Raw genomic sequence first — 26,173 nt, 5'->3', positions numbered from 1 at the left:
TTTCCACATAGACCCTGTCACCTGGTTTTAGATAGTGACACTCATCTGTAGGACCTGGGAGAAAAGCAGAGACTACAGAATACATTACTAACAATTCCTTGGAGAGGCCTATGACAAAATTAACAAGAGAATCATTCCCCAAACTCAGCTACTGTGGCATGTATCCTCCGGAGAAAAAGAAAAACTAATGAAAGACACTCAATTCAAGATTTACCATTTACTTCATTGCCCATGGATCTACTTTCCCACTACTCCGCGGATGGTAGGGTGTGTGAAAAACCTGGAATATACCCAAAACAGACATGTGTTGCATTATTTCACCTGTGAAGTGTGTACCTTTGTTTGACTCAATCACTTCCGGTACCCCATATCTGCGGATTACCTCATTCATGAGCTTCTGTGCGATTACCTGCTTATTTACTTTGGTAACAGAGTAGGTCTCCAACCTGAAAAACATTAACAACAACAAGCACATTTTCATGCTTCCCAACAAGTAGGAGCTGAGTGTAGCCAATTTGCAATCCCTGAAATGGGTAGAGTGGTCTAGGCAAGTGTGATGTGGCAAATTTACTTCTGCCCTGTTGCTTTACGGCAAAGATCATGCAAAATTGGACAAATGATGCAGCAGCTACAGAAAACCAAGGAGCCACCCGTCCTTGTTCAAGCGTCGACATCATTACTGCTTTGAGAGGTGCGTCTTTCCGTGCGTCAGCTGGGCCATCATGGGCACAGGGACTATGGTAAGCAAGTTCTGTTGACTGTTCACCATACGCCGTCCCTTTTTAGTCCATTTGTAGTTTTAGTCAAAGTCCAAAGTTATAATCAAAGTCCAAGATTTTTATCAAAGTCCAAGTTCAAATCAAAGTTCAAGGTTTTATCAAAGTCCGAGTTTATATCAAAGTCCAAAGTTATTATCAAATTCTTCTTTTCTTCTTTCTTCCACGGCTTAAGGGCCGCTGCTTTTGCTGTGTGGTCTGTGATGGCGTTGCCTCTTGCTTCTCCGGTGTAGGAATTGGTGTGAGCTTTCCACCTTGTCATGTAGAAGTAGGGCCTCCATGAGACTGCACCGCTGCATCATTCTTAATTGGCTGTCCTGCTGTGGTAAAAAACTGTCTGGCCTTCCATGTTGGGCCTTAATCATGAGCTATGCCAAATGCATACCGGGAGTCAGTGTAAATGTTTGCCGTCTTACCTTCCTCCACTCTACACGCCTCCGTGAGTGCTTTTAATTCCGCTTCTTGTACTGCGACATGCGGAGACATTCTGCTTTTTAGGACATCTTGTTGTGTAACCACCGTATATCCAGTGTGGAGTCGTCAATCACCCTGGGTACCATCTATAAAAAACAACTCAAAATATGCATTATTAACAAGGGCTTTCAGTAACTTTTTTAAAACTTAAATTTTCTTGTTGCATTACTGCTAGACAATCAGGCTGGTATTGTATTTCAAAAAGATCAGAACCTTGTTGCAAAAAATGAAAAAATAAAAAAAAAATGGCTTGCAAAAAATTTAAAAATGGCTGATTTGCAATACCTAAAATGGCTGACTTGCAATACCTAAAATGGCTGACTTGCAATACCTAAAATGGCTGACTTGCAATACCTAAAATGGCTGACTTGCAATACCTAGATCACCTATGCCTTCTCCTCCCCCCCTTTAAACCAGGGTACTCAATTGGAAGAAATAGTAGCCGGGTTTAAGTTATTATAACATTGTAAAAAGATTTGATGGATGCAGATAAGGCCTGTAAAATGTTAACACCAATAGCAGAAACATGAGTTACACCGGGGCAGAATAATCTACAAAACATCTACTCATATTTGAAATGTGATATCCCTTTAAGTGAATTCATTATTAGTCTGTTCCTGCCTGCAGTCTTATCAAATCTGAGACAGGAGAAAAAAAAACAAAAAAAAACTTTTACTAGCTGCTCAAAATTCTCACCCCCTCCCTCGTGCAAGAGGAGGGATGAAACATTATTACGTACTATTACATCATATAGCTCCACCCCTTCGATATTGGCTCCGTCTTCTCAGAACCATTTCAGCGTAACAGTCCAAGCATCCACATCACAACCAAGCAAAGTCCCATGCATGGGGAGGCCTTTTATCCCCAGTCATTTATCTGCATCACACATTCCACCACAGCTTGAACACGGGTCACTAACTCACATCCATCCATGCTCTCAAGTCTGCTCCGTCACCCCCCTTGAAGGTGTACCAGTACACACAGATGCACAGAAAAAAAAGTTTGGCAAACATACATACATCAGTTGAAAAACATTGAGGTGAGTGCTATTATTTTATAAAGTACATAATTCTATTGAGATGAGATTGTGAATGAGCGCTATCTTTGACAAATTATGTGAAAAAGTTTGCTGAGTGACTGAAATATTCTATATTTCTTATCTACTGAAGCTATTATGTGCTGTATTAAACGCTGAAGTATTTAGTTTCTGTGACCCTGAATTTGGAGTGAGTTCTGAAAGCCCCCACCATTTTAAAACATGTCTTATCTCTCCGCGACTATGAAACACAGGCTGAATAAGTTTTAGCTTAAACTATTGAAAAAACATTTGAAATCATAATTAACACATATCCTGGGACCTTGCAACATTCATTTTCAACCCCTGTATAAGTAAGAATATACATTAGAAATTACTATATTTCCCTGCCTACTAAGACAGTATAACTAATTAAATTCATTTCAATTCATTGCAAGCAAGCCAAGATATTAACCAAGGATGTTATTACATTTTCTCTCTCGCTGTTATCTTCCTGACCTTGGAAGGCTACACAGAGTCGCAGCTACATGTCAACAAGCCTCTTCTCCCCTACAAGCAAGCTGTTAACTATTTGCACTACAGTATATATATATACACATATATATCCACCTAGTATGGATTATACATATTATCTATTATCTATCTTGTATTATACACATTTTCTTTCTCTCTTTACCAACAAATCACGTGCATTGTAACTTACTTATCGACTTGCTTGCTCCTTCAGCACTTTTCTCCCTACCTAACTGCCAATATAACCTTCAATAGACACTCTCCTGACGCCCTCTTGATCACTTACTGTACTTTTCAACATTTCACTTACGGATACTGTCTTAAACAAATAATGTGTACATACTTAACTTACTCTGACTGTCTCTCTCTCTTTAGCAAACCTTGGTCTTCCAAGGCACCTCTCGGTCCTAAAGACCTCCATCCAGACACCATTTTGTAATCTGCCGTGCTGGTCGGTGTCACACATTTTCATTAGAGTTTTCTTACATTTTACAGATTCATCCACACGGCGGCAGCCCTTGAGGGGCTCTATCTTCTTTAATAAGGTCTTACACATATTAGAACATCAACAATAATAAAAATAACACGCTCCATAGAGTGAATCCTTCTGACCCGAATTGTCAGCCCCTTATATATGGCAATACAACCGAAGGCATCTTATTCTTATGGAACCAGTCCCAAAGAGTACATCCCTCTCCTCAGCTAAACCATCAACAACTAAACTACACTAAAACGGAGGGTTCCTTCGTCAATGGGACCTGTCTTACAGAGTGCTTCCCTCTCCTCTAAACCATTAACAACTAAATAAACTCAAGCGGAGGGTTCCTTCGTCTGTGAGACCAAATGAAAAGTAAGAGGAAAAAAATTCTGCAGATACAACAAACAATCAAACAATCTCCACTATCGCTAAAACGCTACGGACTTCAACAACAAATAGACTACAGACTAGTTTCTGGGTGAGCCATTGGTGCGCATATCACGGTCAGTGGTCCATGACGGCAAACCCGGAGCCCACACGAGTTACCGTGTAGAACTCTTAACCCAACCCGTCCGGTCACAAACCACAGATAGTCAGTCCTGCTGCAAGACTCGCAGTGTAAAGCACAACCTAAATATATGCTTGTCTTACCTGGAGTTCTAAGTGAGTTGATCAGGCTCGGTTTGCAGCAGGACGGTTTCTCAGTAGCCAGGATCCGGGTGGAATGCGTTGTAAGCTCCGATTTTACCGCCGCACGTTCGGGCGCCATTTATGAGGGTTAAAATTCTAAGTGCAACACCAATCGGGCCCACCCCACTTGCCCCGTTGCCGGCCGTAAGAATAGACACCACACAGAGGTCTGGTATAGTTTCTCACACGGGACATGGCTGCGGCTGTGCCCACGTCGACGCTGTACTTTATTACAGATTACATGAGATCTTATACACTTTGTCCCATCCCCCAGGGGGTGATGGGCTCATAACCATATATGGGAAGTCCGGATTTGCGGACTGAGACAGTGAAAATCATATAACAGTCATTATCTTGATACTGGCGCCTCTGGCTTACGTACAGAAAATCACGTATTCAATTAACTCCAGTACAAAGAATCACCCACTTAATTCTAAGAAGTCCGGATTTCGGGCCTAAGACAGTGAAAATTATGTACATGGTTGAACATCTTGATATGGGCTTCTGGGAAAACAGCCAAGTACATGCGTCCTTGCGTCTGGTTCGGTATCTTCTCTGAATTTCTAGAACATCTTCTTGCAAAGCCTTGGGATATCTGATGTAAGGCGACATTTAAGTTTTTTCTCATTTGGAATTGAATAAAACTTGCATATAGGTATAAAAGTATAAAGAACATATGGCAATATATATATATACCCTCACAAAATGGGAAGCCCTCAAGTGTGTCCTGCGAGGGATATTTATCGCACATGGGGCTAGGCTCAAAAAACTTAGATCAGCTAAACTAGAAGAGCTCCTAAAACGTTTAGATAACCTGGAGACAATTAATAAGAGATCGCAGACAGATACCATCACTGCAGAAATCTCCTCAACACGGACGGAAATACTTCGTATACTTAACCAGGCCTCACTCTGTCAGAGGGACAAACTAAAAGGGTGGTGCTATGAATACGGTGACAAGTGTGGTAGGGGACTGGCAAGGGCCCTGAACCCTAGGTCCCAGCAGACATACATATTCGGGATTAAAAGCCATGGGGAGGGGCTAGTGCATAACAACACTGGAATCCTTGAAAGCTACCAGGCTTTCTACCAGAGCTTATATAATTTAGAAGAAGGAAGAGGAGCTTCGGAAAAAGAACCAATTAATGATAGAAACGCATATATTGCAATGCACACGCCCAACGTCATACCAGAGCCCGATAAGCAGGCCCTGGAAAGGGATTTCACACTACAAGAGCTGAAAGAAGCAATAATGTCACTGAAGTCAGGCAAAAGCCCAGGCCCAGATGGCTTTACGCCCCGCTTCTTCAAAACTTTTGTAGATCAACTAGCCCCCATGTTACTTGAAGCATTTAACGCGATCTCGGGGGACTGCCCCTTCCCGAAACAGGCCCTACAAGCTGTGATTACGGTCTTGCCCAAGCCGGGAAAGGACCCTACTCAGTGCGGGAGCTACAGGCCGATATCGTTCCTAAACGTGGACACGAAACTGTTCTCAAAGATGCTCGCGGGCTGTCTCCAACCACACATTCCCGCCTTGATCCACGAGGACCAGGTGGGATTCGTGCCTGGCAGGGAAGCAGGAGACAACACAATACGAACACTGTCGCTCTTGTCTAGGGCGCAGAGCTCGAGGGAACAACTATGTCTCTTAACCGTGGATGCTAAGAAAGCATTTGACAGGGTGGTATGGGGTTTCTTGGGGACTGCCCTCGAGCAAATAGGGTTAGGTCCGAGGTTCCTGGGATGGGTTATGGCACTATACTCGAACCCGACCGCACGAATCAGAGTTAACGGCAGGCTCTCCCAACAAATCCAAATCAAAAATGGCACCCGGCAAGGCTGCCCCCTATGCCCCTTTCTATACATTATAGTCATGGAGACCTTGGCAAATGCCCTCCGGAAAAATGCCAACATCAGGGGGATCCAGACAAAAAACGAAGAGCAAAAAATAGCCCTATATGCCGACGACCTGTTAATCTATATAACCAATCCCAGAATTGCCCTCCCTAGCATACTGAAAGAGTTCCACCGTTTCGGCCGACTCTCAAACTTTAAGGTAAATCTGAGTAAATCAGAAATACTCAACGTCAATATCCTGGAAGATGAATCGGAGGCCCTGAAATCCGCTTATCCTTTCTCCTGGGCCAAAGATAGCATTAAATATTTGGGAATCATAATCACACCAGATATTGCCGACCTCTTCCAAAAAAACTACAAGCCCCTTTTAACCAAACTAGAGGAAGACATGGACAGATGGCGCACAGCGCCCCTTTCCTGGTTTGGCAGAATTAGCTCCGTCAAAATGAATGTTCTTCCCAGGCTATTATATACCCTTCAAACGGTGCCGGTGCACCTCTGAGGAGCATTTCTAGACCAGATTAGGAGAATAAGGATGAGATTCATATGGGGCGGACGACCACCCAGACGCAATTGGAGAGCCCTCACGGGCCCGCGAGAACGAGGAGGGATGGGAGTACCAAATATAGCACTCTATTACAAGGCTACGCTGTCAGGACGCATACTAGACCTAATCAATAGGAACCCCCAAAACGATGGGTGAGGATGGAACAGGACGCAATCCCATACAAGGGACAAGGTATACTGTGGCTGTCAGGACAGGCGAGCTACAGAAATTTGGGACTCTCTCCCTTCATTGAAAACATCCTATCGACATGGGTAGGACCAGCCACTAAAGCAAAATTAATAGTGAGACCCGGTCCCCTAACGCCCTTAGTAGGCAATACAGATATCCCTTTTGCCTACAAAGGATCGTCTCTTACAGACATAATGACAATCACATGCCCAGCAGAGATACCGAGGGGTTAAAGGGGTTGTCCCGCGCCGAAACGGGTTTTTAAAATTTTTTTTTAACCCCCCCCCCCCGTTCGGCGCGAGACAACCCCGATGCAGGGGTTAAAAAAACACACCGGGTAGTACTTACCCGAATCCCGGCGGTCCGGCGTCTTCATACTCACCTGCTGAAGATGGCCGCCGGGATCCTGTCTCTCCGTGGACCGCAGGGCTTCTGTGCGGTCCATTGCCGATTCCAGCCTCCTGATTGGCTGGAATCGGCACGTGACGGGGCGGAGCTACACGGAGCCGGCATTCTGCACGAGCGGCCCCATTGAAGACAGCAGAAGACCCGGACTGCTCAAGCGCGGCTAATTTGGCCATTAGAGGCCGAAAATTAGTCGGCACCATGGAGACGAGGACGCCAGCAACGGAGCAGGTAAGTATAAAACTTTTGATAACTTCTGTATGGCTCATAATTAATGCACAATGTACATTACAAAGTGCATTAATATGGCCATACAGAAGTGTATAGACCCACTTGCTGCCGCAGGACAACACCTTTAAAGATCTGTTGGGGGCAGTAGGACTCAAAACCCTGGGGGAGGTGCTCGGAAGAGGAGGTCCCCAGCTGAAGCATGGTTCCAGTATCTGCAATTATGCCACTATATAAGATCCCTGGGCGAGCTAGACTAAATAAACACCCCGCCGACACCCTTTGAGAAACATTTCGTCTGTAATCAGACGAACACCAGTAAAATTTTGGACCTTTATAGATTTTTGGTGGACAAGGAAACTCGCGACATAGGGTGGGGCTTGGAGAGGGAATGGGAGCATGACCTGAGGGAGGCACCTACAGAGGAGGCATGGAGGAAAGCCTACACATTGACATTTAAAACTAACATCTCAAACAAATTACAAAATCCTGATGAGGTGGTACAGGACGCCTGAGAAGTTGTCCAGAATCTATCCCCAACACCCGGATGCCTGCTGGAGATGCCTGTCAGAAAAAGGTACGTTCATTCACATCTGGTAGTCATGCGGGCTGATTCACCCTCTTTGGCAGGAGATCGGCTCTCTCTACACGTGGGTCAGTGGCAACCCGATTCACTTAACACCGGAACTCGCTCCTCTGCTGTCCATGTTCCCTGGATCCTTAGCGCAGGCCAAAAAGTCCTTGCTGAGATTTTTTTATCCTAGCCACACGGCAAGTGATCCCCAGAAGGTGGAAGTCAACCTCCCCACCCTCTCGGATAATGTGGCTGGAGGCACTAGACAATATAAGGCACCTAGAGGAGCTGTGCGCCAGAGACGAGTCGAGGTACAGCAAATATTTGGCAACATGGCTCGAATCAACCCAACGTCGGGATACACAAGAGGTGTCCACTTGGGTGACAGATGGTACCACCCCTCCCCCCGGTAATGTTAATATATGGTTGCTACAGCTTCCAATGTTGGTGGTACTACATCCTAATAGATGGAGGCTGCACGGGTCGGCTCCCCCCCTCCCTGCCCTCCTTCACCCCCCCTCCCCCTCTTCCCACCCCAAACCCTCTTAAAATCTTTTCGTTGATAAGTTGAATGTTTGGTTAGAATGATATTGTAGGGCACATAGATATAGCTCACAATTGCATATTTGATATTCCCGTTCCCAGTTGGGTTGACATATGCATTTTTCAAACAATGTTATTAGTTATTGCGCTCAACACGGCGGGATTCACTGAAGAAACAAAGACAACGAAGGAAAACAAGTGCCAAGGACTAGAATACAACAACAATTTAATTGCAATAATTTTGGTTTATTTTGAAGAATGTTAATGGAATATAATACAAAATCAATAAAAACATATTGAACCATAAAAGGGGAGGTTTGTGTGCCTGAAGTGAGTCTAGCATACCCGGGTCATGCGTTGTTTAAAAATGCAGCCAAGCAAGCTGATAATGCCAGAATTAAGCCAACCCACAAGAAATGCCCCTGAAACAGTCAGATGACTACACATTGGCCATTTTAATGAGCTTACTTCAGTGCTAGATGTGGTCTTGAAAGCATGTCTTTCTGTAAGGATGATGTGCTGCTCGCCTGGGTTGTGGCTGATTCTGGTTTACTACCCTTTACAATGCCGGAGTAAGAGCCCAGAAGGAATAAGCAGAGATTCTGGATGCATTCTCTGGTATCACAGCGAGGCCATAAAAGCTACTTTGCAAGCCTCTACTGCGATTTACATCAGCATCTGGTGACGTTTATAGCCTTCAGCCGTATGTTGTTGTCCACCCTCGACAAGCTGCTGGAGGTTATGCGTCCCGGACCGACATACAGGAACATGTACATGCATCAGTATATCAGTGCTGAGGAACGTCTGCTGGTCACCCTGAAGTAAGTTTATTTTGTGGGGGGAATGGGGGAGTGGTAATCGCAATGTTGAAACTTGCTCGGCCTAGAGTACCTTTTCCCCTACATGTATTCCCTAGGAAGTGTGCTTTTGGTGTGGTGTGTACCCATTTCTTTTATTTTTTTAATACATTCCTTGCCACCGGAAAACGCATTTAGTTTACTACACTTTGAGTTTCTTTTGGGCAGTTCCACCCCTCTGGAATTGTCAAGAGTATCAGCGATGTGCTTTGGACACAGCTGAAGCCCTTGGTGATGCCTCCACCCTCACCACAAACCTGGCTGGACATCTCTGAAGGTTTTGCAGTCGTAGCGCAGTTTCTAAACTGCATCAGGGCACTGGATGGTAAGCACATCCATGAGAAGAAGGTGGCAAGCTCAGAGTCCCAGTCTTACAATTACAAACAGTACTTTTCTGTAGTTCTGTTGGCTGTCGCTGAGGGCAAGTACAAGTTTATAATTGTTGATATCAGGTCCTATGGAAGAACTGTGGATACTTGCATCTTCAGGGCTTCCAGAATGGGTTAGCAGCTTCTTTCCAACCAGCTGTCCCTGCCAGCACCACATGCATTTCCTGGTTCTTCGAACCCACCAGCCCCACTCGTTATTGTGGCTGATGAGGCCTTTGGCCTGAGCACCCACGTTCTGCACCCCTTTGCGCAAAGAGGTTTGGACACCAGGGGGCGGATCTTTAATTACCGTCTCACACATTTGTTATTCATTTGTATATACAGTGTAAAAAAAAAATAATTTATATAGAAATTAAAAATAAATTACCACATTTAAAATAGCTGATTATTCTATATATTCATAAAAATTGTATTGTCTTTTTCAGTTTCATTACAACTATATTATATTTCAAACAATTTCTTTTTTTCTCAATTCTGAGAAGGACCGTGCCTCAAGGTGTTCAAGTGGGGTTACTTTTAGTCCAGAGGTGTCACAATTCTGAATAGAAAAAAAGTGATAAACGCTGTTTTAAAAAACAGTTTTTATATTAAATCTATGTTTTAAAATATATGTACATAGAGCATTTTTAGTTCTCCCATATAACGTTTTCCACAAGGACATTCTAATAAATAAATTATGTAATTGGTCCCACAATTCATGGTGTGTTTTATTTTAAGATTCCTGGTTTTGATTTAAATTTCTTTCTTCCTATGTTCCATACGTCAACAGCATTTGCATCGTGTTTTTCCGCATTTGTGGGCACCGGGAGGGCGTATAGTAAGAGGATATTGTTTATTGTTGATGGTCTTCTTATTTTTCCTTGGACATGAAGGAGTTAATGTGTTATGCAATATCATATTCTTTCTAAATACGAGGGTGGGATTATCCATAGTTTCTTCTTTTAAACAGTCACAGAACATGGCCACATACTTACTGACTAAGGAGGGCAGGTAGCTGCATCCTCTCAACATGCAGGTAGCAAACTACCAAATGAGGGAGCTAATTACACCTGTGAGGGACACCGATGAAACAGCCATTCACACAGCCTCTTAATATAGAGGGGGGTAGCTGCTTGGTGTATACTCCCATATAGAGTGGATACAAAGTAGCAGACCTTCTGATACATGTAATGCACCATGCAGACCGGCAACTTTGTAATTAGCTCCTTCATTTGGTAGTTTGCTTCCTGCATGTTGAGAGGATGCAGCTATCTGCCCTGCTCAGTCAGTAAGTATATGGCCATGTTCTGTGATTGTTTTTATTTCCCCTTCTGTGACATACTTCTTTTAAACAGGGGTCGTTCTTCAAGATTTCCCAGTTTTTAATTAGAATTTTCCTGATGTGGTAATCTTGTGAACTATACTTCATTATTAGAGATGAGCGAACGTACTCGGTAAGGGCGATTTCGCAATCGAGCACCGCGATTTTCGAGTACTTCACTACTCGGGTGCGCTGTGGGGCGGGGGGTGCAGCGGGGAGTGGGGGGAGAGGGAGAGCTCCCCCCTGTTACGCCCACTCCCCTCTGCAACCCCCCGCCCCACAGCGCACCCGAGTACTTTTCACCCGAGTAGTAAAGTACTCGAAAATCGTGGTGCTCGATTACGAAATCGCCCTTACCGAGTACGTTCGTTCATCTCTATTCATTATGAATGCTGTTTTTCTATAGGTATCGTCATTCTTTTTTTTCTTTGTTGTGTGGTAGTTGTCTTTTTGCATTTTTTCACGTCTTCAAAGTTGTAGGGTGATCATGTTCTTCTACTATTCTCTCATATACTATTAATTAAATTCTCAGGGTATCCTTTTTCCTTGAAGTGCTTGTTCTTTAAATGTTGCTACAGATAAACTATTCCTTTTTATTCTTTTAAGTTGTCCATAAGGTATATTAACTTTCCATTGTTTTGAATAACATCTGTGGAAGTCCAGGTAACTGTTGGTGTCAACCTTTTTAAAATGTCTTTGTTTCAATATTATCCATAGTCGAGGAGAATTCCAAATCTAAAAATATTATCCCTCTGGGGTTAATCATATCTGTAAAATGAAGATTACACTTGTTTTTGTTTTAAGTTATTAATAAAAAATGTATAAGACTTCCTCTTCCCCATCTCAAATATTTAAAATATCATCTATAACTCTTCTGTAAAGTAACATGCAAGTCAATCAAATTTTCCTGTTCAAGAGCCCCCATAAAAAGATTGCTGTCCCTTGTATTTGTTTGTAGAATTTTTTATCATACGAGAAATAATTGTTTGTTAAAATGAAGTGAAGAGACTCTAAAATAAAGTTTCTTGGATTAGTCGACATTAGTGGATCTTTAATTAAAAAGGATTCAATAGCCTGTATCCCCAGTTTGAGCGGTATATATGAGTAGAGTGAATCCACATCCAGCGTGCACTATTTATAAGATGTCTTCTATTTTATATTCTTAAGTAGATCCAATAAGTGTCCAGTGTCTTTGAGGTATGACGACGTTTGGGTAACATATCTTTGTAATTACCTATCTTTATATTTGGATAGTGTAATGGTTACTGAATTAATGCCTGCAATTATTGGTCTACCTGGAGGTTGGGTTAGGTTTATATGGATCTTAGGAAGGTGATAAAAATAGGGGATCTCTGGATTAGGTAAACAAATATATTTCCCTTCTACTTTGGATAGGCTATTAGATATAACTGCTTGGTTATTTAAGGTGCTGAGGGATGCGGATTTTTCTTCTGCTGGGTCCTTATTTTGCTTCTTATAGTAACTTATGTTTTGTAATATCCTCAAGGATTCCTTATTAGTCATAATCAGTGTCAATACCCCCACCCCCTCCTTGTCAGCTCTCTTTATTACTATCTGTTATTGTTTGACTAGTTCTTTTAAAGTGAATTGTTGGGTTTTAGTTAAATTTGATTTATTTACTTTTGGTTGATTATTGCACGTTTTATTTAGATCCTTTAAACCATTTTGGTAAGATAATTCAATGACCTCGCCGTTTGTCTCTGTGAGATAAATTTTACTACGGGCATTAAATCTATCAAGATAAGGTCTTCCAAATTTCATTTCTTCATCATCTTGTTTTCCTTTTTCTGTCTCTTGATTTATTATACAATATCGATTTAATGATAATTTTCTGATGAAGTGTTTGAAAGAGGTTGGAGCATCTGGATGGGCAAAATGACAAGCTTTTTGATAAAATGTTTCTTTTCTACAGAGGATATGTTGTGAAATATTAAAAATCACGTATTTTTGGGGTTCCGTCGGACTTATTTTTTCAGTCGATGTGTGGTTGGCTTCCTTTTTATTTTTTTAGAGGAGTTTGCCTCTTCTTCCTTTTGGTTTCTTTTCTGAGTTGGGGTCATTGATGTGAAGGAGGAGTAGAATTGATTCATCCTTGATCGTGTTCTTGAAGGTTTGTTTAATTGGCTTGAAGGGAGTTGTTTTGAGGTTGCTTGTTTTTCCTTTTTTGTGAAGGTTATCAACGTTGAAAGAGGGGGTTGAAGGTTCATGGGGCGATATCCTAAAAAAGATGAAGGTTTGTTTACTGAAGGCAGATTATGGTATAGGGGTGCTGTAGTGGGTTGGCGAATAGGTTGTGAATTCAGGCCACAAAGTTCTAAAAAATCTGGTGGGTATAGACATCATGTTCATCGGGGTGGATGGTGGGATGAGTATATCTTTGCATGTACTTTCTTTCTGCTTCTTTATATTGTGATCTTGAGTTGAATTTGTTTTATTGAGTGATGGACTAGGCGCCTCTGTTACTTTTCTAGGTAGAAGATTTTTGTACCTTTGGGCATTTATGGGTCTTTTGTTTAATTCTTGGTGTTCTGGACTGATATTCGGTGTTTTTTTTATTGTTGATATGGTGAGTATTACTTTCTTTTCAGTATTATCTTTGTTAGTAAATATTCTGGTTTCTCCTGACCAGAACTTTGAGTGGGATGTTCCTTCTGTTTTTGTTTAGAATTGTTTTTTTTTAAATATTCACTACGAAAAAAGGCCTACAGCAACAGCAGCCCAGCCGGCAGGAGGAGTGGCAGCGGGAGGTGATTGCTGTCATAAGAAATCAAAACACACCACAGGACGCTGTAGACAGTTATGGCCAGCATTTGGTAACCGTGTTTCGAAGCTTGCCGGATGTTAGAATGAGCACTCAGGGCTACATATAATTTCTATTAGAGATGGCAACACCTCTAAACACCCCTTTGAAGTTGTATTACACAATAGAACAATTTTGACTGCCTCATATACAATTAATTGCATATATACAATATACACACCATCCCCATAGCTACGCCAAAGCATGCAAATGGCAATGACAGCTTGGCATAACCTCCCCGCCCCCTCCCGTTTCCCAAAGCCCATTACCCCAATAACGGAGTGCAGCGTAGAACTGCCCTCCAGTTCGCAGGAGCAATCTAGTATTCCCAACCCAGGAGCGATGCAGGGCTGCGCTTTCAAAATTTATAAAAAGTTTTTTTTTTAAAGTTTGCAAAAAAATTTTTGTTGTTAAAGTTTCAGGATTTATAATACTAAATATCTAAAGTTTAAATTTTTTTTAAAAAGTTAATTTTTTTATATTACATTTATTTTATACCTGTTACCTGTTATTTTATCTTCTGTTAAATGACTTGCGTGCTTGTTCTCTGCCACTGCCTTGCTTGACAAAGTCCTTTGCATGGGACGAAACGTCGCATTTTTTGTGCTCTACTTATGGAGTTGTTTTAAACAATAAAGATGGCTATTGGATTTTTTATCCGCTGAGGACTTCAGAATCTCTGTTTGATATGCTCCATCGGATGCTGCTCTCCTTGACATTCCAGTAGTGCTGAGATAGAAGTTATTGCATTGCAGACATAATGACTACACACCCACCCAGCATACACAAACACAAGAAAGAAGAGAATCAATTTTTTTCCCACAAAAAGTTAGGAAAAAAATGAATCCGTGAACTCCTGCAAGCATTTAAAATCATTCCTGCACTTACTCACAGGAACATGGATAGCTTACGAGTCAGTGTGGTGCGAATGAAAGCAATGGGTGGAGGATGTAGAAGGACAGCCTGAAGCTGAGTTGGTTGGGGGATTGTTACGATTCTTGGGGAAAGCTTCGGTTAAGGTGTGGTCGGTGGCCAAGGTGAATCGGTTTGCCTTATTATTGACACACTTATTGACGCAACAGTGATACTGGGTATGTAGAGTTTTTTTTTTTGTTTTTTTGGCCTCTGATGCTTTTGTCTTTAACCATGTTTTTTTTTTTGACCTTTACTGCACTTAATGCATCCCTATGCGCCATATTCCATGGATGTCTCCCATGTGCTTTCCATAAGCCTGGACTCCACCTGTGGCTATGCCTGTTATTAAATTACTCATTTTTATTTCCCTTTTCTTTATGTTGGCAGTATAAGAAGTAGCTGCACCGACGCCAAAGCCAATCCAGTAGGGCTGGGTCCTCCAGAGAACGGCTCGTCAACTGTCTTTTTTTGAGGCCCGTGAGGCTGTAAGTTTTTGGGCAATTTATTTTTTTGTGTTTGTGTGTGTTTGACCATACAGAGGCAAAACACAGGTCGGTCATGATGGGTGAGGCACCCGTAAAATTTTGTCACGCAGTACAGTCATGAAATATAATTCATAATTGTGTGTTAGTCTATACATCCCATGTAAAGGGCCACTGAGTCTCAACAAACACAAATCTAATGTTGTTTTGCTAACTACATTTCACCCTTGATCGTTTTGTACATTTTCACTGGAAGTCGATTGGTGAAACATTGAGTAAAAAAATTGCATTGGGAGAGGGTGATACATACTGCAAGCGTGGTGCTCCTGCGTGTTCTCTGCATGCACCTGCTCTATGCCCAGATTGACTTGTTGTTTTTTGGTGACAAGCGCTCCATGTGGGGTTATTGAGAACACAGCTGGTCCGCTCTGTTCTCCATACCCAGCTTGTCATCAGGGCATGGCATACAGCAGAAACAATGGTAGGCGCTGCATGCTACTCCATGATGGCAGGCTGAGTATGAAGAACACAGCGGTCCAGCTGGGTTCTCCATTCCGCACGAGCGTTTGCCTGTATAGGCAGTGTTGGCCTCCCTGGTGAGTGCAGTTTCAAAAAGCGTACAAGCACCTTACTGCGTATACTTTGCATCCTTTAGTTGCAGTGCTTGTCTGTGTCACAGCCTTACCCTCCTGACAGAGATAAGTGTTTCGGCTTGTCTTCTGTATCACCCTGGCCTTGCGCAGGGTGATTGCGCATCTTTTTAATAATCACCTTGCAGCGTAAAGAGCACCAACAATGTTATCACTATTGCATTCTTTTGCCCTACATCACATGCTGCTGGGAAAAATGTGCCCTTAAACCTTCTTTTTGGGTTTTATAACGCCCCTGCAAAAAGGCAACATGCATTCAACATCCAGCATCAGTCGGAGTAAGCACTAGACATTTTTCCCCGTGCTGCATAACCCAATGCAAATAGGCGCCTGGAATTGCATAGGCCACAAAGGTGTTGCTGTTAAGCCTAATAAAGTGCTGGGACTAATAGCATCAGCAATAAAATTGCAAGCAATGCAATACCATCCTTGACTTCTGCCATAGCTCGCACAACATTGCCAGAAGTCTGTAATCACATGTGTTTGCTTTTAAAGGGGACAGGGGTTTTGTTTTAATATCGGGTGCCGGTGGGGGAGAGCAGGGAGGAACGGAGGGGAGATCTCTCTCTCTCCCTCTCTCTCCCCTGTTGACTGCCGCAACTCACCTGTCACCCGCGCCGAATCTTTAGAGACGAGCGGGCAGGTACTGGAATAAGGCACTACTTGCTCGAGTAGTTTGCCTTATCGAGTATGCTCGCTCATCTCTAGTAAGTAGCAGTAGTCACCATATTGTTTTTCCTCCAACTGCAGTGGGTCACTACCTTATGGCCAAGAGTGGACCACGTATTTCAAAGCTCGGCTAAAGTACACATTGGCCTGAAAACAGTCATGCTAATGTATATCTCAAAACACAAAAGAATTTATTAGCGTGGTGAAAACTGTCAAATAAGAGGACACTGTGTGATAGTTTCCATCCGCACCACTTAAAGACAAAATTGTTAACTCATATGGACAAACACTATAACACAGGCAAGTGACAAGGCATTGGAAAATCCTCACACACAAATTACATAAACAGTTGTAGGCAACAGGTTATAAAATTTAAACTAGCCTTAACCAAGGCTTTGTGGAATAGCCTGGCATCCAGCAGTGGATGTAAAATAGTCCGCATAGGGATCTCATATTCACAGTGCCAAGGAGGATGGGCGAACCATTGATGCGGCCACTGCAGTACTGATAAGCTGTAGTTCTTGACCCTCGCACCTCTAGATCTTGGGGTCCATCGTGGAAAAAGCTAAAATTATGCAGCACTACACATGCTTGGACAAGTGCCACATCATTTTCGGGCATAAATTGTATTGTTCCCTGTAGGACACACCACGGGGATTCCAACTGGCCAAATGCGCGCTCAAGTGCCAACACGGGAATTAAATCTTTTTCTGGAGTCCGTCAGTCGTCTTCACGGGTAAGTACGCATAACGCTGCGGCTAAGTCCAAAACCTTCATCTGCTACAAGGCAGAATGGCACCAACGGGCTAGTGGTGTCTGGAAGGGGGCATGGTGGAGGAATACTTAAATCACCATTCTGAAGGTGTTGGCCTGTGTATCCACCGTGCTGCCATATATCCCAATGTCTACTAAGACAAATTAGCACCGGCTGTCAACAATCGCTAATAGCATGACAGAAAAAAATTAATTAAAAAAAGAGAGCTCGAATGTTCAGGTTTACAGACCCCAACATGTTTCCCATCCAGGAAACCAAAGCAATTCGGAAAGCATGTTCTGTCCATAAATCCATTGGCTATTGACTTCCATTACTCAATCGTGGGGAAGGGCATAACTTGTGGAATCAGTTCGCGCCAAAGTACCAAGCACATATGGGGGACTATCTCCGCAATTGTCAACGTCCCAATCCTTAACTGGAGTTGTAGAGAAATATAGGACTCTCCGGTCGTAAGAAATCTGAAAGGAAAGAAAGTTAGGATATCAATAAAGAAAAACAATAGGAAAAAAAGGGGTCAACATACAAATATTGGTTTAAAAAAAACCTTAATAACTGCGTGGGGAGATAAAAGGGAGTGCAAGGCATTTCTGTCGCAATTTACACACACCACTGTACTGTGGGATGGCCCAGCGAATGGCCTCCACGCTTTATGTTCGTGCCATTGTGCAACAAATGAAAGGACAATGACATTTTGCAACCTTTATATATGATGAATATTTTTTTTTTGATGTATGTACTTTTAAAAAAGTTTCATAATAAATTATGAATTTATAAATAAAATTGTTCTTTAAATTGATTACTGGTCACTATATATATTTTCTATAGATTCTTGATATACATGTATATTTATATTTGTCACTTTTGGTGAGATGTTTTTGATACACACATATTTACATACTCATACATGTGTATGTTCCCAGTGATTTTTTTAGTATTATGTAATCTACACAACATATGTGGTAATTCTTTATATTTCATTTTTTCACACATTTGATTATAAGAGCGGTCTTTGCTGTTATTAATTGATAAGGAGAAACACTAGTGCAGTATATGGATGAGGATGGCTGTTTGCTAAACTTGGTCACGCTGCTTCCTAGCCCTGGGTCTCGTTGCCACAGCTGCGAATGCGTACTGGACGTTGAGACGTCTTCACGTAGTAGCGATGTGTAGCGCATGCGCAATGACGTGATATGCGTCATGTATGACGCAAGTACGTCAGAAGTAATTGCAGACAGACGCATTGTGGGCTGAGACGCTGCTACATAAAAGGAGGCACCGGGGATGACATTCGGAGCATGGACTGGCTGTTCTGATTGTCGCACATTGTATCACATTAAGGCCGCCTGCACACGGGCGGAAATCCCGCGGCGGGATTTCACCAATGAAAGCCTGCATAGGAGTGCATTACAATACGCACTCCTATGCAGACGGCCACGGTTTGGGCGCGCAAAATGTCACGCGGCAAACAAACCGCGGCATGTCCTATTTCTGTGCGGGGCTCGCAGAGCCTCGCACAGAAACGTCACTCACCCGGCCGGCGGCTCTGGTCTGCGCATGCGCCGGCTTATGAAAGAGCCGGGGCCGCCAGGTGCGGGTGAGTACGCGCTCCTCCCTGCAGGCGCTGGGGTCGGGTCCCGCGACCCGCCCGTCTGCAGGCGGCCTATAAAGACATGGTGGTACTTTTAAAGTTGAGATCAGGGGAGCCAGTCCAGGTGACAGGGCTGTTTTGACAGTGCGCCTATCAAGCCGTCCCCGTGGGGTGACTTGATAGACTGCCTGTCAGATAGCAGTATGATGTAATGCTACAGCATTTCATCATACTGCAGGAGCGATCAAAGCATCACTAGTGGTGGTCCCTCTTGGTCCCTCATAGCCGGCCGCTCACCACCAGAGCCGCAGGCACTACCTCTTGCTCTCCCTATTTGGACCACTCACCCAGGTCCCATCTGACTGTGGATGGGACTATTCTCTAGGGGTGGTGTTGTCCTCTTGTTTAGGCTTATCCTGCAACTGCTTTGCTGAGCTTGTAACTACAACTGCAACTGCTCTGCCGAACTTTAACCCTACAACTGCCAATCTGGGTTTTTCTTCTATCTGCCCTCTGAACTTTGCAGTATGATTATCGAGTGATATTTTGGCTATGTAGAAACTGACAGATAGCCATATCACCGATAAAAACAGGCGCCATTCATTAACCTGTGGGGGCCCTGTTCGTGCAACCTCTCAATAGCTTAATTAAAAGACTGAGCACTCAGATATATAGTAAACCAAGGTCATATCGGTGATAATTCAGAGGAGGACAATTTCCTACTGAACCACTGATGTACACCAAGGGTTACTTGGCTCTAGTCTATTCCACTTAATGACTGATTAGATATTATACCGACGGTTATATCCATATACCGATCGGCTTAACAGTCAATGTGGTTGTTTGAGGGGTATACCTAGCCGGAAGAGCAAGAGTTGGAATGCATAACTATATTTTTTGGCATTCTTGTAACAAGATACCGGTGGCATAATCCATCGAAAAACCAATTTATCTTTGAGAAATTCTCTCCTTCACCTACCCTGGTGTTGAAGGGTCCACAATAAAAGGACTAAATTTGTATTGATGGTATACGTACCTTTTGCTCCTGAGGAACTATCCAAAAAATATTGGATAGGGAAACGCGTCGAGCCTATCTTTGAGCATAAGTCTACTTTCTAGACGCCACTATATGACTTTTTGGCGAACGGTCAATCGGTAGATCTCTACCTACCGTACGCCAGAGCCAATCCTGGCATTTAAAGAGTGTGTTTCTGTGGGATCTGGTTAATAATATTATCAAAGTGCACCATAACCAGACCCCGGGCAAAACAACCTTTAAAGTATTGTGGCATCACTGGGGATCCAGTATATAAATAGAGGTCTAGATTAATGTTTTTTCCCTCAATCATCTAAGGGCATATATACACTTGGTTTGAGGAGATTCCAGTACGAACTGTGTATCTAGATCTGACGTACTGATTATCATCCATCCCTCAACAAGCTATGTCTATACTAATCCCGCAAGCAGGGTCTTACTCTTTGGTTTTTTCTTGTTTTTGTTTTTCATTTGTGTGTGTTTATGTCAGTGTAAACCCATGTCCTTTTAAATAACCTAATAAACGTTACTAATTTTTATCTATATCTGTGAAGGGCCCTCTTGGAAGTTTAAAACTAAAGAGAATAAAGTTTTACCAATTATATTACAAAAAAACTAAAGTAATAACAGTTCCCAAAAAAATCCTTATGTCCAATTAAAGGAATCTAAATATTAAAGAAAAAAAAATTTTTTTAAATTGCTGCATCCGAAAAGTCCCAAGTTTCAAATTAACGTATTATTGTCCACACACGGTGAATGCTGTCCAAAAAAATAAAATAGGCATGCCAGAAATGCGCTTTTTCGGTCACCCAAGCTCAAAGAAAAAAGGTTATAAAAAGCGATCATACAGTTGTGTATAATTAAAAATTGTACCAACGAAAATGACAGGACGTACCGCACAAAATGAGCCCTGGCACAACTGTGTCGGAAAAATTTCTTTTGCGCAGAGCATGGAGAGAGTAAATAATTAAAAAAATTAAAAATTTGTTTGGTAATCATACTGAGCAACAGAATAAAATTATCAAGTCATTTTTGCAGCATTTTTTGCGCTGTAGAAACAGAACGCCCCAAAAAATGGCGGAATGTCTATATATATATATATATATATATATATATATATATATTTCCCCAGTCGTCTCCACGACAGCACCAATTGAGATTGCCCCCTCCTGATAGGACAGGAACATACTGAGAGGTTAAAAGCTCCCCCCCTTCCCTCAGTGTCTTCCTGTCCTGCCAGGAGGCAGGATCTCTGAGAGGGGCTGGTTTAGAAGCCAGCCAGGATTACTTACAGGCGGATCAGAGGGCATTGGCCTGTCCTCCATTCCAAGCCAGACGACTGCCGGGACGCCACATGGGGTGGTAACCCCCGGGCCAGGTTCCTCCCACGGCGGCCCATGGGGGGTACAAAGCGGGAGCCTCAGTCCCCCTCGTCCTCCCTGCAAAGTTACAGCGCGGCGCTCCAGGAAGCCCTTCGACGGCGGGGCGCGATTACGTCATCGCGTCTGCATTAGGAGCGGAGGGGGCGGCGTTTAGCGCAGGAGCGCGAAAATGTAAAAAAAATAGGAACCTGAGAGAAGCCAGAACAAACCAGCACTACAGGTCGCAAGGTGTCTGCAGCACCGGTATAGTAATGAGTGCTCCAGCCCCAGAGACAGCTGAAACCTCAGCCTCAGCGGCCGTAAGTAGCCAGTGCGGCAAAAAATACAATGCAAATATCCAGTGTATTGTGTATGGAAAAATTGCATATTTACCCGCAAAAATGCTTTATTTGTCAGGGGGATAAAAAAGACATCCCCCCCAGAAAAAAACTCAGAAAATGCGTGGAATGCGGGATAAAACTGCCAGCTACGTACCAGAGGCCTCTATGCAAGGCATGCGTAGCTAGGCTAGTTAAAGAGGAATCGGGAGGACGTTAGGAAGCTGGTGAAAGAAGAGGTAGATCAGCCCTAACGTCACAGCTGGCGCCGCCAGCGAAACGCCAGAAAAGGGCGTATGTTCCTGACGAGCCTTCAGACTCCGAGAGTTCTGTCGGGTTGGAGCAAGAGGAACAGGCGGCCGAGGAGTCCTCAGATGAGGAGGACTACAAAAGATACTTATTCCATCAAGACGACTTAACGGAATTGATTAAGTCAGTCAGGGCTACACTAAAAATGGAAGAGCCCAGAGAACCACGTACCTTACAAGATGAGATATTCGGGGGACTAGGGGAGAGGCGCAAGCATACTTTCCCTGTCCACAGGAATATCACCAAAATAATCCAGAAAGAGTGGAGGAAACCAGACGCAAGCTCCTTCTCCACTAGAGGGGTAAAAAGAAGGTACCCATTCGAAGAGGAAGTTTGCGCAAGCTGGGAGGAGGTACCTAAGGTAGACGTCCCAGTGGCCAAAGTAGCCAGGAAAACGACCCTGCCCTTTGAGTACGCCGCACAGTTAAAAGATCCCATGGATCGCAAAGCTGAGGGCCTTCTAAAGAAATCATGGGAGGCCGCGGCAAACATACTTAGGCCAGGGATCGTAGCCACTTGTGTGGCGCGAACTCTGGGGGTATGGCTAGAACAGCTACAGCTACCCCTAACCAATAAGACGCCGAGGGAACAGATCCTAAATTCTCTTCCGATCCTGCGTATGGCAACAAATTTCCTAGCGGACGCCGCGGCCGAAACTGTCAAACTCTCAGCGAAAGCTACAGCCCAGTCTAACTCAGCCAGAAGAGTGTTATGGCTGAAATCGTGGTCAGGCGACCTAGCCTCAAAAAATAAGCTATGCGCCCTCCCATTCTACGGCCAGTTTTTGTTCGGACCGGACCTTGACAAGATTCTAGAGAAGGCGGCTGACAAAAAGAAGGGATTCCCGGAAGAAAAGCCACAGAGAGGGAAGACCTTCTTCCGGACCCCAGTGCAACAGCCAGAGGCCTACCGAGGCAAGGGCAAGACAGGCCGCTGGAGTTACCCCAAGGAGGGCAGAGGAAGGAACATACTCTTTAACCCCCACCAGGGGGAGCCAAAGCAGAGACCCTGACGCCATCCCCGTAGGGGCAAGGCTGGGGAGCTTTGTGGATCAATGGGCCGCGATTTCTGAAGACCCATGGATCCCAAAGATCTTACAGCAGGGATACCGGATAGAGCTGGTGTCCCTCCCCAGAAGAAAATTCGTTATCACGGGGAGCTCCAAACAACAGTTACACCTACTAAGGCAAAGCGTTCGGGACCTACAACAACTAAACGCAATATCCCCCGTACCGCAAAACGAGGAAACCCAGGACCATTATTCCAGGCTCTTCCTAGTAAGGAAACCCTGCGGGAAACAGCGGATGATAGTGAACCTGAAACCTCTGAACACCTGCATCAGATACTGAAAATTCAAGATGGAGTCCATCTCCTCAACGATAAAGTTGATTTCCAAAGGAGCCTACATGGCATCCATCGATTTAAAGGATGCTTATTTCCACGTACCGATCCACGAGGGGTCCCGGAAATACCTAAGGTTCGCAGTGGATATGGGAAAAGAAATACAGCACCATCAATTCAGGTGCTTGCCCTTCGGGATCTCCTCAGCACCCAGAATCTTCACCAAAATTATGGCAAAGGTAGCCGCCTACCTGAGGAAGAAGTCGGTCCTAATAGTACCCTACCTGGACGATATTTTAATAATAGCAGAGTCCAGAGAACTCCTAACGAAACACCTGAGGATAGTGCTAGAACTTCTCCAATCCTTAGGATGGATCATAAACTGGGAAAAATCCAGCCTAGATCCCGACAAGCAGAAAACATTTCTGGGTATAACGCTCGACTCAGAATCGCAATGCTCCTGCCTACCCGAGGAGAAAATACAAAAAATCCGACAGCTAGTCAAAACCTTTCTACGGAGACGATTATGCACAATTCGGGAAGCCATGTCTCTCCTGGGAAGCTTGACGTCATGCATTCCAGGAGTAGCATGGGCCCAGGCTCACACCAGAGCCCTGCAAGCCTCAGTCCTATCCACGTGGGACAAAAGGCAGTCCTCTCTAGGGACAAGAATGTACATCCCAAGCGCGGTGAAAACATCCCCAGAGAACCGGCGGAAAGGGGTTCATTGGCTACAAAACCCAGCCACTCACATCACAACGGACGCAAGCGCCTGGGGATGGGGAGCGCATGTGGGGAACCAGTTCTTTCAGGGTCCATGGCCTCAAAGGACAAAAGAACAGTCCTCAAATTACAGGGAACTACAGGCCGTATGGCAGATCCTACAGCAGTTAGGGAACTCGCTGCGGGACTAGCATATAAAGATACTGTCAGACAATATCACCGCGGTCGCCCATATACGACACCAAGGGGGCACAAGATCTCCCGCCCTGCAAAACATCGCACAGAAAATTTCCCACTGGGCAGAGGGCCAGATCCTCTCGATCACAGCAACCCACTTGAAGGGGACGCTAAACCAAAAAGCGGACTTTCTCAGCAGGAGGCAAATAGACCCAGGAGAATGGTCTCTCTCCCTGGAAGCATTCAGAATCCAGACCAACCAGTGGGGGACTCCACAATTGGACCTGTTCGCAACCAGGGAAAATGCCAAAGTAAGCAACTTCTCCCTCCGGCCAGGAGATCGTCCGACAGCAGTAGACGCCCTAGGCCAAGACTGGGGAGAGGGACTGGTGTACGCCTTTCCTCCCATACCGTTGATCCCCAGAGTCTTACAACATTTCAGAACCCAGGTATGCACACTAATCCTGGTGACCCCCTTCTGGCCCAAGAGAAGCTGGTTCGGTCTTCTAGCAACATTGAGCGTCCAGGACCCAGTCACCTTCCCTACCTGGACAGATCTTCTATTGCAGGGGCCACTGAACCATCCGAGCCTAGACAAGCTCCACTTAACAGCATGGCTCTTGAGGAATCCTCACTAAAAGAGAAGGGATTCTCAGAGAGAGTAGTAGAAACGTTAATGTCCAGCAGAAAAAAGACGACCCACCTTATCTACCAGAAAGTTTGGAGAAGGTTTTCCTCATGGAGACAGGGAAGGGATCGCGGGGATTCTATCCCGGACATCCCTCTAATCTTAGAGTTCTTGCAGGAGGGCCTAGAGATGGGCCTCTCTCCAAGCACCCTGACGGTCCAGGTCACAGCCCTTAGCGCCATATGTGACACAAAGTTCGCAGACAACAGATGGGTCAACAGGTTCCTAGCAGCAGCAACTAGATTACGGCCTAGGCCCATAAATCTTTTTCCAGACTGGAACCTTAATCGGGCCCTAAGGGCCATGACAACGGTACCATTCGAGCTGATCGAAGCACTACCCATAAAAATGCTTACCCATAGCCATCACCTCTGCAAGACGGGTTAGCGAGCTTCAGGCCTTATCCATTCGCCACCCGTTCCTGAAAATCTCGGACACCAAATTAGTATTTAAAACGGACCCGGCGTTTATGCCAAAAGTAGTATCACATTTTCATAGGTCCCAAGACATAATAATCCCCTCATTCTTTAGTAAACCTAAAAACGAGGAAGAAAAAACCCTAAGCTGTCTGGACGTTAGGAGAGCAGTTCTAGGCTACATAGAGGCGACAAGCCACTGGAGGCGGGACGACAACTTGTTCGTCCAGTTCAGTGGCCCAAATAAAGGGAAAAAAGTAGCAAAAAGCTCCATAGCCAGGTGGATCCGCCTAGCCATCATAGGATCCTATAAGGCCCTCGGGAAGGAAATCCCTTTAGCTCTTAAAGCCCATTCTACAAGGGCAGTAGCATCCTTATGGGCCGAACATAGCTCAGCTTCGGTCGAGCAGATATGCAAAGCCGCAGTCTGGAAGAAACCCCAGTTCGTTAAACACTATAGGGTAAAAGTGCAGCAGGACGAGGACATGGCATAAACCAAACTCAGATGCACGAATATACTTACTGCCGTGTTCCCATGGTTGGGCCAAGTACATGAGCTGGCTCATATACATGAACGGCTTTTTTGCCTTCCCGCCAGCTGCACTCTGTGGCTTGGCTGTATATTCCTTTTGGAACTGGTCACACGCTGAACACCACTTCTTCTTTAGGTCCAAAACTGCAAAGAAAACGGGAATAAAGTTAGTGAGGTGCTAAGGTATACAGCAAAAAATGCGCAGCAGTGTCAACAGAAAAAATACTTACGCAAGCATAGGCGTACCGTCATGGGTCGCGGTGGCGACCCAGCCTCTGCGCTCAGGGGGCTCGGAGGCCGCCCTCTGCCATACACATATGCACATTAAGTGCATTACCAGTTGGCCGCTCTACCTGCAGCACTGCAGCGATCACGAGGCAGTCAGTGCAGCCAGCTGGAGAAGAACTAGAGAAGAGCAGTGGGGGAGGGGGAAAGAGGCAGTCACATGGGCCGACAGAGCACAGTGATGACATCATGTGCTGCCCCTGCCTCC

At 44.3% G+C, this 26,173-nt stretch overlaps 1 pseudogene; it reads right to left on the bottom strand.

Annotated features, from left to right (window-relative positions):
• Window positions 1–25,932, bottom strand: part of LOC136606241 (uncharacterized) — a 31,139-nt pseudogene extending 5,207 nt beyond the window's left edge.
• Window positions 25,933–26,173: the final 241 nt, after the last annotated feature.

Source organism: Eleutherodactylus coqui, chromosome 1 (genome assembly GCF_035609145.1).
Source record: "Eleutherodactylus coqui strain aEleCoq1 chromosome 1, aEleCoq1.hap1, whole genome shotgun sequence".
In the NCBI taxonomy this organism is placed as follows: Eukaryota; Metazoa; Chordata; class Amphibia; order Anura; family Eleutherodactylidae; genus Eleutherodactylus; species Eleutherodactylus coqui.
This window is presented reverse-complemented; position numbering and strand designations above follow the sequence as displayed.